The sequence below is a fragment of the Acanthopagrus latus genome, chromosome 9, assembly GCF_904848185.1.
Source record: "Acanthopagrus latus isolate v.2019 chromosome 9, fAcaLat1.1, whole genome shotgun sequence".
Taxonomy (NCBI): Eukaryota; Metazoa; Chordata; class Actinopteri; order Spariformes; family Sparidae; genus Acanthopagrus; species Acanthopagrus latus.
Genome location: NC_051047.1, coordinates 10,792,155 through 10,810,724, shown reverse-complemented (window position 1 = coordinate 10,810,724; position 18,570 = coordinate 10,792,155). Strand labels below are relative to the sequence as shown.

The following is an 18,570-nucleotide window of genomic DNA, read 5'->3' as shown; positions in this document are numbered from 1 at the left end:
TGCACTTATTAATTCCTTCTCCTCTCCTAGAGAGATTAGGATTTCCTGAGGGAGGCAAATATTTCACTTTCCACAAACCCAAAATACCAATTTTGACAGCAATCTGTATTCCCTGCATGGTTTTCCTTGCTGCACTGTAGCTTCCTGAAGGACTGATGGAAACGCTCAACGTTTAGGTTAACTTAGACTGTAAACCATTTCATCATATACACCGGAGAGGCAGACTGTCATAGATAAATAAAAAGTCATGTTATTGTGTTTCTGCTGTCCAGATAGCGCTGAAAAATATGCAGCTGGGGGCACAAACAGGATGAAGCCATATAACAGTGGACCAAACCTGTGCTAAGTCTAGAATGCCAGATTGTAATTAAGTGTTTTAAAGTGACATATAATTCCATTTAAAATTCATTTTCCTGGAGAGACTCCATTTATTATGGGTCATTAAATAAGAGGATGATGCAATCAACTTTAATAAGGCAGATATTTCACCCCATCTTGAAATTACTATTCTAAATTATTTAATTACCAACTACATTATTAAAGTATGAATATAATATTTTTTAAATTATCAAGGACTACTAAATGTGTAATTATTATCACATATCCTAGACTCATAGTACCTCTTGAATACGGTATTAAGACCAGTCATGTTTTAGTAAAAATACACCATCAAGTTCAGATTACACAAGATAGTTTTGAAGAAAGAGGGAACATATCTCTTGTTATAACATCAACTCCTACTCATAGGAACAAAGTAGAGGAACAAAACGCTGTGTAGGCACTGTGTGATTTTAATCACTTATAGTGTGTGAAGAGGAGCAGAGTAATTAGTCTCAGCTCATAACTGTGCAATCAAATATAGAGGAAGAGGAGGAAGGTGCTTATTATCTCGTCTGTGAAGGCGTGGCTCAAATGACAAGTCTGTGTGCTAAGCGTTTGACCCACGATAGAGAAAACATTCAGTTTCAATTCAATGTTCAATGCAAGCGATGTGAACCAAACAAAAACAAATCTCTCAACAAAAGGCAAACAAACAGGAATGTGTATGAAATAGGGCTGCGACTACCAATTATTGTCTTTGGTTATTCATCTGATGATTATTCTCTTGAATAATTGATTAGTTGTTTGGTCTAAAAGGTCAGTTTTGTCTACAACCCACAGATTACTGTTTATTTTCATGGTGGAGTAAATAAAACAGAAGATATTCATATTATGGTAAGTTCGAATTTTTTACCCCCTTAAAAAATGACTCAAAAATAGTTTGTGGTTAATTTAAATGCTGTGAACTACTAAATAACACAATTAAGTGATGCAATTCAGTGCAATAAATTTCCCTTTCAGTTTGTCGAGTAACACCAGGCCTAAAAAACAAATAGTTAAGGTTATTTATCTTGCCATATATGAGTCAAACTGGTAAAAATCTCACTGTAGTTTTAAGAGCAAACACATCATAATACGTAGACATGGCTGCCTTGAGTAACAACTCAACAAAGGACAGAGAAATCCTGTGTTTTCTTGATAAGCTTTCTAACACACTACATTCCATTCAAGAGAATCAGGAAATATCATACGACTTTGTTTCATTTTCCTGGAATGTGTTTCTATGTGGTTGTCAAAGTAATACATACACCAAATGAATTGTACCAATGAGAATACCACTGCGAGTTAACAGTGAAAGTCAAGCATTACCACCTCCGTTTGTTCTTTCATCGGCCTGGATATGAAGTTAATCATTACATGTATACTGTTTGAGTTACTCACACACACTTACTGTAGACAATGTAAATAATGGTAATATATCTACCATTAACCTAGAGTGTTGTTTGCCACTTTTCCACTATGCCTTCAAATACATAACCTGTACTTAAAACTCTGGCTTTATAAAACTTACTTGTGTTTATGGCTGGTATTTAACACCAACTTCCTGGAAGTTGACAGCTTTCACCTCTGTGACGTGGACTCGACAGTTGAGTCCAAACCACAGGGCACAGGTTCACCCTGCTCACCTTTACATTACACATTAACTTGAGGTGCTACAACTAGAAGATTATTTTTACTATTAATTCATCAGTCATTCACTTTCCCAGTAATAGTTTTGTCTGTAAAAAAAAAAAAAACAGAAAACAATAAATAATGTTCATCGTAAATTTCTATAGCCAAAACTGAGGTTTTAAAATGTCTTAATGTGTCAAACCAACAGTCGAAAACCACAAAATATAAAATTTACAATGCAGTGATTGGGAAACAATACGTTCTTGCAGTGGAAATGCTGGGACCAGAGATTATTTATTTTCATAAATGCAAAATATGTAGATGATACCAATTAAACAATGATTCGTCCTGCCTTTCAACTTTAATCATCTGAGGAGATTTCACATAAGCTGTACCTCTAGGAATCGACACAGCCTGACAGAGAGAAGTGTTTTGTTTTTGTAAGAAGTGTTGTGTGAATGAATAAATCCTTTTTACGTGTCTAGTTTCACTTCAACAAGAAAATGATTCATGCTTTCATGTGTATTTGGCCTCCGGGATTCATAATATTTACAAGCAGCAGTCTAACTAGTAAATGGATGACAGCTTAACTTACATGAGACTTGACGGGTATTGTGCCGAGTCTTGACCCTTTGACAAATACATTACTTAAGGTGAAACCCTGCTGTCAAGCTAAATAAATACAGAGAAACAGCAGAGCTGCACTTGCCCATTATTTCTACTGATTTACTGATAATGTTCTCAATCAATCTGGTAATTGTTTGGTTACTAAAATAAAAATAAATAAATAAATAAATAAATAAATAAATAAATAAATAAATAAATAAATAAATAAATAAAAATAATAATAATAATAATAATAATAATAATAATAATAGCCAGCACATGTTCCCTTCAGATACCCAGTTTATTACCATGGAGGACAAAGAAAACCAGCAAATGCTAATTTCTTAAGAAGAGCTGGAACAAGATAATTGCTTTTCCATTTTTGCTCAAAAATGACTCCATCGATAATCGACAGTCTCAAACATCGCTGATTAATTTCCTGCCAACTGATGAGGGTTTCACTAAACAGGTTCTCACATCAAATCTACTTTATCAGACAGTGGGAGAAGCTAAAGTAGCAATACAGAAAAAATAGTAAACATAAAAAATATGTCCTGCATTCAGATGTGTCCCTAAAATTAGAACTGGGCAATATAACGAGCAACATCTGAAGCACAGAGGTGTGCCCTTTCTTTGATTAAGGCAAAATGTATTACAAAACAGCATCATAATGAAGTACTGTAGTGCTGCAGCAATGTCCTGGCCTAAAGAGAACATGTTCGTTTGGTACAAACCGCAACAAATGTGACATTGTCGTGATCTTCATAGCTTTGCCAGAGAAAATGAAGAGATGAGAGTGACAAGAAAGCATGGAGGTATTCAAATTGTAAATACGAGTAAGGCAAGTACGGGACGAAAAATAATTAAATTTGATTATGTATGATTCATTATGGTTTGTTAGTGAAACAACGTTTTTAATTAAGTTTACTTAACAATAAGTGTATGGTGATACAAACAGTACCAAAATATGAAAAATATACACAGTGACAGAAGGCCTAACTCAAATGTAATATAGTAATTAGCAAAAAAAAAAAAAGATATTGCAATTATTTTGACATAAATTGCAATTGCATTATGATTGAGAATTAGTGGGAAATGTAATTTTGTATCAACATGTTTTCTTATAATGCAGAATGTGACATTTGATGGGTGTTTAACAGGCAAACATGTTATCAGCACAATTTGTCTGGCCAGGGCTCTACGATTTGAACATTGCTATTTTGATAACGTTTCCATTAATTGTGCAGCTCTCTTGCAAAGTGCCGCAATTTGTGAGGTTGCAGATAAACATAGTGGCATAAAAGTACAACATTTCCCTCAGAAATACAGTGGGGTAGTTTTAGTCTGTTTTCAAATGCGCTGAAAAAATGAACTATGCGAAGCATTCTGAATCACATTTGCTTTACCTTGAGAGTTCTTCACTTCTGATGCAAGATAGGAAGTTTCTGGAACACAAGCCCAGCAGTCTATCCTTGCACCTGCCTTCCACATACCTGTCATTGCTGAGCGAACCTTGTCCAGCACACTGTTTAACTATCGTGCCCTTAACAGAGGGTGTGTCTGCACAAGAGGTGTGCCATGAAAGTGTATCTGCGTGGCTGCATCTTAAAGTAGCCTGGATCACTACAATGCCTGAGACAAAAATCAAACAAACACATTTCTCCCCATCTCTTCAACTGACAAGTTTGAATTCATTGTCATTTTAACGGGCAACTTCTCCAGACAAGAAGGAAAGACAATGCAGCCCACCATCTACTGGGGTTGGTGTGAGGGATACAAGTTGCAGTTACCACGAAGAGCCACTAGAAACATTGACAACCTCGGCATGTGCCACCAGTCGCCGATCTATAGTGTTCTGGCAAATGTGGTCCATTGTTTAAGCTATTAGGTTTTGTTTTTTTTAACAGCAGCTCAGACGCACGGCACGCACTCCGGTGTGAAACAAATGACTGAACGTGTTTTTAATAAGAGTAAAGAAAGCAGACAAATCTAGTAAACAAGTCAAACAGGACAGATGTTTTGGAGAGCAGAGGTGTCTACAGACCTGCTGTAGTAGCCTTCGCTTACAGGCCTTTAAAGAAGTGGCCCAGTGTAAACAATGCGAAATGGCAAAGTGGATAAATTAAAACCCGCTTTTTTAGTTGTGAGGGTGAAAAATTCACCCACACAGACTGCGTTATTCAACGCCAACCGGGACAAGTGCGAGGCTCGCCGAGGCTACAGCACAACGTCTAGTTAAAGCTCATCTGAGTGGACAAAGAGCCAGCGTCAAATTATACAAAGTGACACGAGCCAGATGCGATTTTTGTCGCAACTTTTACGACAGTTTGGCAGAAAATTTCCGTGTGGAAAGTAAAAGGAAAAATAGGGCCAAGCACAGTGCCTGAGTGGAGCAAAGTAGCCCGTCCAACTGCACCAACTTACACAGTTCATTTGCGGCTCGGGGCTTACCTTAGTGTTCACTCCAGTGAGACTGGGCAAGCGGCGACGCTCAGCACGCCGAGAAGAGCAGCCCCGTACCGAACAGTTGGTAACTAAGCCCGCGGAAAAGCGACAAATATGACGCTTAAATCCACATATCCTCGGGTTTCACTATGTTTCTTCCCTTTTAAACATGGGCTGACAATGTACTGCCCGACCTATCCTCGCTTATTTTTCTGTCGCAGGCTGACTGACTCTACATCGATCACTCCTATCAAGCTAGCTAGTCTGGCTCAACAAGCGGCTTCCGTTATCGGTTTTCAAAATAAAACAGCTTGTTGATGGCGGCAGACAGTAGCTGTTTACTGTCCTGCACAAAAGATGTTACTGGTGTCGCTTGTTGAAGCACGGCAGGGCCACACGTTATGCAGACAAAATACAAATACATCAGCACTAAAACAAAGTGCTTTGCGAAGAAAAAACAAACTTAAAGTATATCTGAACCACAATCAAATAAGCAAATAAAGCAGTGTATGATGAAACTGACATTGATAAAACACAGGCTTTGGGTTGTTAGTCTGAGCTAACAACAAGAGCTGCCCCTTCAAATAATATCATTACTTATTATATTAGTTGAGTATTGTTACAGATGCATACAAATATAAACAGTATGTCACTGTTGCAGCTCGGGGCTAATTTGACTATATAAAATATTAGTAAAGAACGCCTTTAAATCCGCCATTTAAATCCAGAAAAAACGAACGCAAGCATAGCACAGTCTCACAATTACATACATGTATGTGTGTGTGTGTGCGTGCGTGCGTGCGTGCGTGCGTGTGTGTGTGTGTGTGTGTGTGTGTGTGTGTGTGTGTGTGTGTGTGTGTGTGTGTGTGTGTGTGTGTGAATGTATGTGCAAAAGGGACCTTTGCTGTTCTTCCATAAAGATTGGGACAATTAAATGTCAGTTAAAAACTGTAATGACTGTACATGTCTTTACTCACTTATCTTCCAGTAATCTGTAATCATAATCATTATTGTAATATTTCATTGTATTGTATATTTTCCTTCAATATCCTAACCTTTTGATTAAGTCCCCTTTAGAATTCGTTTTACAGTCATCGAGGAAAAAAGAAACCTTAATTGTGGAGGAACGTCAACTGATTTCCGGTGAAACCCTGCTCTCTTCTCGCAGCTTGATCGCTGGTCCCGTTGGTGACGTCACCAGCGCCGGGACCAGTGTAGGGCAACGCCAGAGGAAAAGGGACTAACTCTGGGGGACTATGTCGCCCCTTGCCGATGACAATGGGATGCTTGCTGTTTTTCTGTGTTCATCTTAATGAAAGAGATTTTTATCAGGAGTCTGGTGAACTCTTAAAGGTCAGCCCGCCTCAACAGCTTCTACCCATTCATGATTTCAACAGTGCTTAATACAGTGACACAACAAGTTCATTTACTGGCCACTGCCCCTGCAGTTTTCTCTACACTTGCAGAAAAAAAAGAAAGAAATGTTGAGATTCAACTGAACAAACAATGGCACAAGAAAGATTTGCTATGTTGGTATTTATTCGGGAACTAAATGGATCTGCTTGTGGCTGTTGTGTCAACTGCTGTCTTTCCAGTATTTCAGGACATCTGACTGACTCCATGACCATGTGACATGATCAAACCACACAAAAGTCATATTTCCACTAGATGCTCCAGCCCCCATTATGAAATCATGAGACTATGCTGAAATAAGATAATATCAGCATTCCATGCAGGAAAATTTAAAAGTGTCACCAACACGAAATGAAGTACAAACACAAGGGCACAGATAAGGGAACTGAAACAAGTACATTATTTGAGCTTCTGCTAGAAACTTTGAGGAGAATAGAAATTGAGGTTTTATACGCCATAGTGTGTTGTTACTAACCAGAAGAGAAGATTTATGTTAAACAGTGTTGAGTGGGGTCAGGCCTGGGTCCCTCCTTGTTTCCATATTGGTCGGGGACAAGCAAGCGGAACACACTGTAGAGTATCACGGTATGATTAATAAGCTCTACATGTGTCCTGAAAATATGTGCAAGTGTTGCATGATGGATGTTGGATAAACACTGACAGTGAGTCAGTAGTTGCATGTGAGCAGGTTATATTTAACAACATGGTAAAAATGAGTCAGGTTTTTTTTCTTCAGTATTACGAGTGTTGACAGATGAAGTGAATCATAAAGTGGAGCTGATTGAATGTTGACCTGGAGGAGGGGCAAGATTTTTATTTCTTGTTCAAGGTCTAGTTTGTATTCTGTTTTGTTTTGTTGTTGTGTTTTTTATTTATTTATTTATTTATTTATTTATTTATTTATTCAGGGTTTTTTTTTTTGGCACAGTGCAAAATGAAAGGTTACCTTAAAGGGCTTTATGAACCGTGTATTAAGCAACTGTTTATTGTAAAGTTTCAACTCACGTCTATAAGACTCTAAATAGTTAATACTGTGTACTTCATCTACAAACATTATTTGGAATGCTATTATAAAGTTCTGATGAATGTTAATAAAGCTTTAAATTTGCTTAATAAGTGGTTTATTACACACTAATAACTAAGGTTTAATTACCTACAAATTCATCATTCAAAGTGTTACCTCTGTGTTTGCAAGTCAGTCTTTATCACGATGTTTAACCTTTGAAATCGGATACATTAAGTAACAAGTCAGTAAAGATGAAACGTTATGTTAAAAAATGTGTACAGGAGCCTCCCAGAACTTGTTTGACTTCATTTATTGACAATTTTTCCACTGTAAACCGGAAACTGTTAAACTATAAACCAGAGGATTGCATCATGTCCCTGTTATCTAACCTACAGTCACCCACTGCACACCTGTAAAACGAGTCTGAACTAATCTTAACATACAGCTCAGGTGCCCACAACAAACCTCCCATTTTACTAACCATGTCCCTCATGTGCAGCATTCATCAGTTGAACAGTTCTGTCAGCTGTGGTAGCTGATGCAGATTCATTTATTTGTTCCTTGTTCCACAGCGCCTCCACATGGCTGATCTTTGTTCCTACACTTGAAAGGGCGACGATGACCTGCACTCATCTGAGTTTTCCAGGAAAACACGTTCATTGATTTTCAAGAACGCATCACAAACAGCAGTAAAAAAAAAAAAGAAAAAGAATTGTCTCTGCTCACAGACCTATTGATATCTATACAGGACAGAGACTGAGGCGTTACATCATTTATTCACTTTCTGTGAAATAAATCATCTTCAGAATGTAGCATGCATGTTAAATAACATAGAGAAGCATGTTTGAGTGTGACCTCATGCCTCTGTGGTATAGTAGAGACTTTGTCTGTTATCCAACTTTGAAGTATACACTTCCATGTACTGAATTGTAGCATTTTATGTATATTTCTTTTATATTTATCAGTAATGGAGCTGTTTGATATAAGTAGCATGCATAATGGATCACTTTTTAGATCCCTGGCTGATTTCCTGCACGATGATATGCCAGAACATCTGTATTTTCCCGCAAGACCACAGCCAATGTCTATTTTTGCCCTTGAGACAAAGAGAAGAGAAGACAGCATCGAACTTGTGGCACTGGGAGGAAAATGTACAAGTTATGTGTAAAATCTTGATCTTTTATTCAGTATTCTGTTACAGACGCTTAGGGTCTATAGGTTAGTATCTTCATTAAGCTCCTGTGCCCATGTTTTTTTCTCAAGTGAAAGGCGCCCGCGGTCTCATCTGAGTTTCCTGGATGTGAAAGTGAAAATAAAAGGTCAAACACTCAAAGTTCACTGTGCAGGTATTTGGCTCTTGAAGTGTAGAGTTTCCCATCACAAGGGGGCAGATCATGCCTAGCAGACAAGCTAAACGCCGCCTCCATCTTCATTCATGCGTGTCACGCATACTTGGCATTACTAGTGTTTGAATGCTGAAATAACAAACGTACTGGTGAGCTGATCCAAAGCCAACTCCCTACACTCATCCAACACGGACCAGGACTTTCATATAACACCACAAATCTGATCAGGATTAGAAGCTGATTCAAGGAATAAGTGCAAGTTCATGATTTCCTGTTGAAGATCCACATGTTAAGTTAAACTTGCTTTGATCACAGCTGACTACAGCATAACTGGAAAGAGTTGAGTCGGATGTTTACACTAACACACAGTTGGATTATATTTTTGCATTTCATTGAACATAACAGGATGAGGCGGCGTGTGGTCACTGACTTAGAGGAAACATTGCATAATAACATTCAAAGCTGCTGTTAAAGTGTAAAATTACTGCAATGTATAGTCTTTCATGCCCCTCCTCTCCTCAGCCCAGGAGAGCTTGACTTATTAATCGAGGCTTGTCAACACTTTATCTGCTGCTGCTATAATCAGGATGTCTTCCATTTTAGATCCACGCCGCACAAAATCATCCCACTGAGTGATGGCCGAGAGCCCTGCAGCTGAGCACAGCTACAGTTACAACTCTGATGAAACTAGATGTTTATTTTGGCTTCTTCAAGTCCACCTGATTCGAGGTGATGATGAACATGATGAGCCGGTGGCTCCTGTACAATGTTCGCTATTCTGCGGCCTCCAGGCAGAGTGAAACGTGAATCACATCAAATGTAGAGAATGTGTATAATGAAATATATTCATATGTGTTTGTTTTTTGTCTTGGAGCTGTGTCATGCATGCCATCTCTAGACCATCCTTCAGTGTTGACATTATGTCAAAGACATCTATGTATTGTGTTAAAGAGACTTCTACTGAGGTTAGCATGCTCACCAGCTAGCCCCAGGCCTGAAAACCTTTTCATCCGAGGTCCAAAGCTCCTTTGCTAGCAGTGTAAACGCTCCTTTGTAGTATGTCTAGCTAACAGTTGATACTGCCCCCTAATTGTTGGGAGTATAAATTCAACACTGCTAATTCTTACAGATTGCACCTGAAAAAACAAATACAGTGTAATGGTGTGTTCAGACCAAATGCAAAGAAAATATTAATATTTTACCATTGACTTGTAAATTTAAATGTAAACTAGTCACACATATAATTTGCCTTGCGTTATAACGATTAGTTTTAGATATTAGAAAATGCCTCACAGTTCAATCAAAGTTTATCTACCACACGACATTATTTGAGTTTTGTTTGTAGTTAGGACCTATAGTAAGTCTGACAAACTGGAACAGATTTGTAACATAGATTTGTCTTTACCACAGTGGCGCTGCACTGTGGGTGGAGCCAAACTGCACAAAATGCCAATTTCTACATGATGTTGCTTTAACATGAAGCTTCCTCCTAGTTTATCTTAGCTTATCATAAAGACTGGAGGCAGGGAAGCCTATCAGTTTCTCTACAAGAAACTACTGTGCGTTCAGATGTTTGACTCACTTCCTACAAAGTAGCCTACAGAGTTGCCCAAATGGGTTAAAATGGGTGGCTTGAAAATGTTATCTACACACATTTAATCCACTTTACACCTGACTGTAAAATTGTGGTTTAACAGTGGTTTAGCAATTACAAATGCTGAATCACTTTGCCCAGCAGTGGTGTCGCGCTTGGCATCCGCTGATGTGTGTTCAAACAATGATGCGATTGATCAGCCTAAAGAAAAGAAGATGTACAATTGGCAAAATCATTGACTTTATGTCTTTGAACTGAACCCAGCAAAATTATTCAAATCAGTGAACTAATTTGTAACTTTGAACTCTAGTCTTCTAGTTCTAAACCCGATTCCTTTTCTGAGTCAAAAGTCAAACATCTCGTCCACCAAACCGGGCCTTTGCTCTAAGAGTGGCCAAATAAGTAGAAGCCTAACAGCCATAAAAAGCAAGGGAGTGTTGGCCCCCAGCTGCCACCACACCACCAGCAGCCTCGATCTTCCACCAGCCCCCAGATCCTGTGGATCTGTATTCTGGGACATGGGGCTTGGTAGGTACTGGCTGCCAGAGTGCCATATGACAGCTGCTGCTGCTTTGACAGAATTAGTGAGATAAACAGAGCCAGAGAGGGGCCCAGTTGTTCTCCAGTTAAGTGAGGTCAGATGAGACTGAAGCACCCTGTTTGTGAATGGAAACAGGAGGGAAACAACCAAGTTATTAAGACTGGGACCTTTCACTGAAAATAATTTGATGATGATAAAATGAAATGTCCACGTACTTCCATGGAGATACACAAAGAGACTACACAAGTATTTACCGATACAGATAAAATGAGACTCATCATTAAATCAGTGAGCTTTACATGAAAAAATGCAAAGCTGGGGAATTATTTTTCAAGGGAAAACTATCAATGCCGTTGTAAGCATCTTTCTGCCCCTGCTTTTAAGGATCTCATCAGAACCCTTTAAAACCCGTATCAAACTGAACAAAGAGAAAAGACAAACTTCAGCATCTAAATAAAGTGTCTGGTGGCTAGAAACATCCCACCAATCTCTGCAGGGATTTAGTAGTCTGGGAACACAACACCAGGCTAAATGACTCAAGACCTGTTGTGTCATATACTGTATTTAGACCCACATTTATCCTACGGCACAGAGTGAGTGAAAATGTGCACAGGAGTTTTTTAATCATCCGTGTCACCTAGCGAGTACAGGGGTCAGGAGTGGAAAAGTTCTATAATGTTGCACATTTGAATATCAAGAACCAATAACGTGTTTTGGCCCTTGCCCAAGTTTAAAAACATATAACTTAAAGGGTAACTCCCCACATTACACATTAAAGTGATGGGGAATAATATATCATATGTGAACATAGTACAAGCATTTTGTGGCTCCAGAGGAAGCTGCATTTAATCTGACAAATTTCCTCCAGTGGTGTCACTCCGTGGCTAAATTGCATTGTGGGTAATACAGGCTCCAGGTTTTGAAAAGGAAGAAGAATTCATAGAATAAAAAAGGGGATATCTCTGGTTCTGCCGCATTGATTTTTTTTTTCATGCTTTTGATCAAATTGTCCACTCTGGGTCCAAAAACCTGGTGCCTACATTACCCAAAATGCAGCTGCCACTCAGTGACATCATTGGAGGCATTTTATCACATAACATCCAGCTTCCTCTGGAGCCACAGAAGGTTGATTACTTCTATTTTCACATATGCAGTAGTGGTCTCCAAGACCGTTAAACTCACTTTAACACATAGAGTTGGCCCCCTTTAAATTTGAGACTTTTTTGTCTTTCCTGGGTAAACACAATAGACACCATTTTCATTATTATTCGTTAGTTAACCACACAGCTAGTGGTCGTATTAGCTAATTCTGCTCAGACTGGGATCTCGGGGCACCAGGGGACAGTGTTGATGTTGTTTACTATCTATCACATCTTGTGGTACACATTGACTAGCGAATTGGATGTTTTAACCTAAAATTCATACATTTTGCACCTTTAAACATATCATGAACAGCAGTCCAACTCATGTTAGTCTGCTTTCACACTAAATGATTGGACTCAGCATGTACGGGTCCACCTATGTGGGATAAATGTATAAATAGCAGCAAATCTTTGACGGTCTAGAGATATATCTTGGACTTGCAGCCAAAGCATCTTTGAACTGTGATACAGTGAGGCCCCACAATACATTATGTGAGGAAAAAATATTTTACAATTACTAATTCTTTCAGTTTGCTTGTTTGAAATGTTGCTGGAAGAAAGAATCACACACTGTCATCATTTCATGGCATACTTTTTTATTTCAAATCCCTTCCACAAATTGTACCAAAATATCCATCAGTGAATCATTTGAAAAACATTGTTGGAACAAGTTGAAACAGCAATTTAACACTAAGTGGGGCTTAATTCAACTTTTACAATTTGTACTTTTTCTGCTTGGGGCTTAATACTTATGTTACATAACCAGAGAGCAAATCCCATGGTTAGATGGAGTTAGTTAAGACTGTAACTGGCAACTTGAAGACTTTTTGTAGCCACGCTATCATCCCAATCTCAGGACATTTACAATAACACAGGCCAATGTTTTTCTCGGATCTTATTTAATCAAGCAGTTTGTGAGAAGTGGATCAGTGTACAAGACTGCCCCATTGACAGCAGAATTGGATCACTCAGGCAAAAAAAAAGCCCTGACCTTAATAGCCGTATGTCAAGTCCAGTCCAGTCCAGAATTATCATTATTACAAGATGTAAGATAGCACAAACTGAATCACATGATCTAAAATAAGGAAATGGCACAGCTTGTATGCTTTATACTTTTTTTTGACACTGGTGTTGATTAGCTTCTGCCTCAGATGGCATAATAGGATATGACTTAATAGAGCAATAGTTCTAAGCATTCTAAGAAAACTTCAGAGAGTTGGCTTAGCTTAGCATAAAGTTCCAAACAGCCAAGCTAGCTGGTAACATATCTATATGAAAAACGATGTGTAAAAATGACACACACCTGAAGTCTTTTTGGCCCCTAAAAAATGCAGCTTGTCATTTTGACACTTTGTATTTTTCATGGATTAAAGAAAAGCTATAACATCTTATTAAGGAAGTTGTACAGGTGCTGGTGGGTGGATTTTCTAACAGCAGAGCCAAGCTGTCCCCCAAGTTCCCAGTATTGGTGCTACGCTAAGCTAACTGGATGTTTGCTTTAGCCTTACAGTGAATGGTTCTGAATACTATAAAGGGGATATCTTCTTATCTACCTCTTAGCAAAATACAGTATCAAACTACTTATTTCAGTGTAGGTAATTTAACCTTGTGAGCCTTCAGCATCAAATCACGGCTTGCAGCCCTGAACAAAGTCCTGCTGTACACTTGCTAAGCTACAAGTATACCCTATTCCCACACTGGGAGCCCAAAATGATTCTGTCCTTCTTCATCACTTCTAATTGCCCATTTGGGACGTTCATTATGACGCTGCACGTTCCTTTACGTCAGTTGCTGGGATCCATTTCACTCCGGTTGACTGTTTGCAGTGCGGCAAAGCTCTTCCAGAGGATCATATTGGATCTTGGATGACCCAGAGAAATTCCAATCCAATTGGTTGCTGTGGCATTAATGATTAACGGTCCACTAGTGATGATGGGGTCTGCCTGGCTTGACCTTTCCATATGGCTGTATTTGCAGTAGAAGTAAGCACCAGGCTTTAGCATCACGATAGCCTTGCAGTGCCCAGACAGCTGCACCTTTATCCCTCTGGCCTTAGCAGCTGAGGTGGAGGCCTCGATCCAGAGCACAGAGCGGGGGAGGGACAACTGTGTCCAAGCTTGGGGCTGTGAGGCAAGGACTGAGGGCATGATGGGGTAGTTCTGGGCATAAAAAAAGATTTTGCCTTGAGGCATTACACCACATGTTTCAGGTTAAGTGAATAAACATGATTTCCTGAATTAAATAGTTTAGTATTATTAGACTATGATTAATGTGTGGTTTCTGAATGCATCTTTGCTCAAGTTTTAAAAGAATAATCCTTTCAGTTTTTTTTTTCTTAGTACATCGTAAAAGCATGCCTCATGTCTGATAGGCAGAGTAATCAAATTAAAACTGTTTCGAGTATTGTCCTGGGAACTTCTACAACATCCTCTCCTGTCTGACAAACTGACATCTGACTTCAATTTTGCCTACTACTGGACAACACAGCATCGCCTTTGTCCCAGTTGTCTCTTAAAACATGGTTAGGGTGGCAATAATTGCATGATTGCATCTAAACAGGGAATAAAAAGTCCCTGGTGCTAATCTAATTTGTCTGCTGATATTTGGAGAACATTACGTCGAAGAGCGGTAAAGAAAACATTTAGTTTTAGTATTACAAGGAAAGCACACTGTTTCACTTATATCTCCATATTAAGAATCTACAGCCATGCTAGCTGGGGCTACACTGCAGTGCTATAAATCAAATCAAATCAAATCAAATCAATTTTTATTGACATTGCCCAAAATCACAATCACATTGCCTCAATGGGCTTTACAATCTGTACAGTGGACAACATCCTGTGTCCTTAGACCCTCGATTCGAGTGAGGAAAAACTTCACGTTGATGGAAAAAAAAAAACCCTTTTAGCAGGAGCATGCAATAGATGTTGCATGTACAGAAAAGTGCAACAAATCAAAGTTTACAAGTTACATTAACAGAAAGCAAACTGCTAATGTTAACATAGACCACAAACATGAGGCACTAACATGCTGATGTTTAGCATGTATGCCATGTTCACCATCATAGTTAGGCATGTTAGCATGCTGACATGTGCCTAGTGGCACATTTTAAGATTCTGAAGAGGTCACCATTGAAGTCACTGTGGAAACGGGTATTGGTGATACGAGTACATGCTCTGTACTCTGTGGAACTAGCCGAAGTAACCAGGTATCATAACTGACAGACCAGTGGCACTTTCAAGGCTTTTGAAGTGTTAGCCAAGTGGGCTAAGCAGCAGTGGCGACTAATCAATAGGGGGCGCTGTTGTGCCGCCCCACCTGTCCCACATGAAGAACCATAGACACTCACTGAATAAGACTTGATATTTTAAAATGAGAAACCTAAATATAATGCAGTTAGGGGCTGCATTTAGCTCAGTTGGTAGAGAGGGCATCCCAAGTACAGAGGCTTTGGGTTTGAGTCCCAACATGGGGCCCTACAATTGCGAAGCAGAGGAAGACAGTAGACAGTACACCCTGTCGTTTTCATGCAGCCGGTTTGCTCAGAAGTCGTGGCTAAGTGCATGCAGTGAGGTCAGCATCTTATTTTGCTTTCCTGGACCTCTTTTTCAGACAGCAGGAACTGAACCAGCATGGATTAAAGCATATTAAAGCACTTTGCAGAAAAAGTGCAAAGGCATGAACAAGTTAAGAGCCACAAGGAAAATGCTTTGCATCTTGGCATGTGTGGTAGAGTATATATCGTAAATACTCAGCTTGATGAAGGCAACAGGATAGGGATCCGCAGACGCAATGAGGAACAAAAACAGGCACATCTTGTTTAAAATAATAGACTGTGTAAAGTTCCGTGGTGCGTTTGAGCTCACCCTGCGTGGCCGTGATGAAGATGTACACTCAGAAAATACAGCCATTTTCAGATGACTGGTGGAATTTGTAGGATCACCAGATGCAGCAGTACCAGAACATCTGCAGGGCGCTGCTGTGTTTAAAGGAACACTTAAGACAGTACAGAATGAAGTCTCATTTTTGAGAGAGCACATCATTGAAGAAATCAGGTGTGCTGACTTGTTTTAAGTCGTTTTAGTCATTTTTCAAGCTAAAACATCCAACATATTCACCATACCCTCCAACATGGGCAGAGTTTATAATGAAAATATGTACAGTTAAGGGACAACTGAGGTTCTAAGAGGAACATGAACGTATCTATCTAATCACATGACACTCCATATACTAGTTTGTGAAACATTTTATTCAAAACCACAGATGAGAACCAGCAGTGTCAATAGGGATTCATCTTCTGGGGAGTGTGCAAAAAGTTTTAACAAACTTACATCCAATCCATCTCACACTTATTTCAGTCTGGTCCAAAGTGGCAGCCTGACCTGGAACTATGTCACTAACATGCCTGAAAATATCTTTTTTTATGATACAACTAATACAAACGTGAATACATGCATGCACATTGACACGCAGCACAAACACAACACTCTGTGATGCCCCCATCTCTTTATGGCTGTCTATAAATAGAGCCCTTGAATCTAGTGACGCATTTTCTAACTGGAGAGTGTCCAGGGAGCACCAGGTCAGGAAGACCTGCTTCAGAGAGAGAGAGAGAGAGAGAGAGAGAGAGAGAGAGAGAGTTAGAGTTAGGAACAGCGTGTGGTTGATGGACGAGGGTGGTCTGTGAACTAGAGAGTGTTGGGCTGCAGAAAATAGTGCTACAATTTTCTTAGAAACTATGTAGGTGTCTGTCATTAGCAGGCCTGGACACTGTAACCGACACGTTGGAGGTCTGGGATTGAATGTGTATTCCCCTGTGAGTAAAACATAGGGAGGTAGAGACAGATGAGACATATATAGGGACAAAATCTCACAGGACAACAATTTTTAACATTTGACCCTTGCCATCTTTTCCATTGGCATCAGTCTATAGGTAGATGCTGGCATCATGTTACAGTGTTCATTGTGTGTGTGTGTGTGTGTGTGTGTGTGTGTGTGTGTGTGTGTGTGTGTCAGAGATGGGGGAAGTACATAAGAAAAGTAGCAAGAACTCTGTTAGAAGTAAATGTCATGCATTTATATTTTACTTAAGTAAAGGTGTAAAAGTATTATAATATGCTTAACAGCGATAAAACTTCTCGTTGTGCAGTAGGACTTATTTCAGAATAAGCTAGCAGCATTATTGAACAGGATCATAATTAAATACACATTAATGTTTTCATCACTTTAAAGGTGCAATATGTAAGAACTGGCCACCTGTCGAATTCCTACTCAAAACAAAGACGAGCCTTACTGCTGACAGGGTAGTAACCTCTTACTGCCATTAACTGTAGCTGCCACTAGCCAGTTAGCTCAGTTAGCCATGCAGTTAGCAGTCCAGACTGTGAGCTTGGAGCACCGGAGAGGTATTTACAGCACTGACACAGTAGCTTTGGAACAGGACTGGAAGTGACTAGCTGGTTAGCATGCTAAAGACATCGCTTCAACATAACACATGTACATCATAAAAATAAACTGTTGTTGTCTTCACCTTCTGTTGATCAGTTTTGCTCATTTTTGAATGTTTTCAAAGATTCTTATGTATTGCACCTTTAATTATATAGCATGTAATTTTGGCTGCTAGGGGTCTCTCAGTCAGAACTGAACTAAAGACATAAGTAGCATGGGATCATGGGAGTTGTTGTCTTCAGTGTTAAACAACAAACACTACTACTGAAAATCTATCTGACAGGACTCATGTTATATTTATTTTATCACATTCCCCAGCTTCCTTCCTTACTTTGCAACTCTCATCCAAAAGTTATAGTGACAGGTGAAACATTTAGGATAATATAAATATACAAATCAAAAATATAGAATACTTGTATAGTTGTTTCTGCAGAAAGTTACATATCTCTTTAATGATGAAGCTGGTAAAGGTGTCCAAACAACTGGAAATCAGAAACATTGGACCATGTTTAGTGCTCAGTAAAACAAGGAGAGGTGGACACTGTGTTTACATCATCAACGCTCGGTGCTCACACGCTGTCAAAGGTGATGGATAGTGTTTCCCAGACGTCAAACTTTGAATGTGAGGATGACAACCACATTATCATCACCATGTTGCTGCTGTTCACATTCACTCCCCCCAGCACAAATGTGTCTTTCTGTCTTTCGTGTATAAATAACTACTCTTCCATCTCTGTTTTAACACAGCGTGATAACAATTCATTTTTGGATTGTATTTTCTACTATTAAACCAAATCTGCAAACAATAGTCGCTAAAGTTGTCAAATCAATGTAGTGGTGCAAAAAGTAGCTTTTAATTGTACACAAGTACAACTTGATTAAATGTGCTTTCCACCATTGGGTTGTGTGTAATATTATGATAATGATAACCACAGATATCTCCGACGAAATGAAAACAGTAAATAAGAAGAATGATTTGTTTTTCCTCCAGGAAGTGAGATAGGGAGGGAGGATATGATCAGGCTGTCGTGGGGACA

The 18,570-nt window shown here is 39.1% G+C and overlaps 1 protein-coding gene across 1 annotated transcript in view; it reads right to left on the bottom strand.

Annotated features, from left to right (window-relative positions):
- The window catches only part of nck2a (NCK adaptor protein 2a), a 40,645-nt gene extending 35,315 nt beyond the window's left edge, over nt 1-5,330 (bottom strand). Inside the window, exon 1 of the mRNA XM_037109938.1 lies at nt 5,050-5,330. The gene's annotated coding sequence lies outside the window, so the exon portion shown is untranslated. The remainder of the gene's footprint in view (nt 1-5,049) is intronic.
- Nucleotides 5,331-18,570: the final 13,240 nt, after the last annotated feature.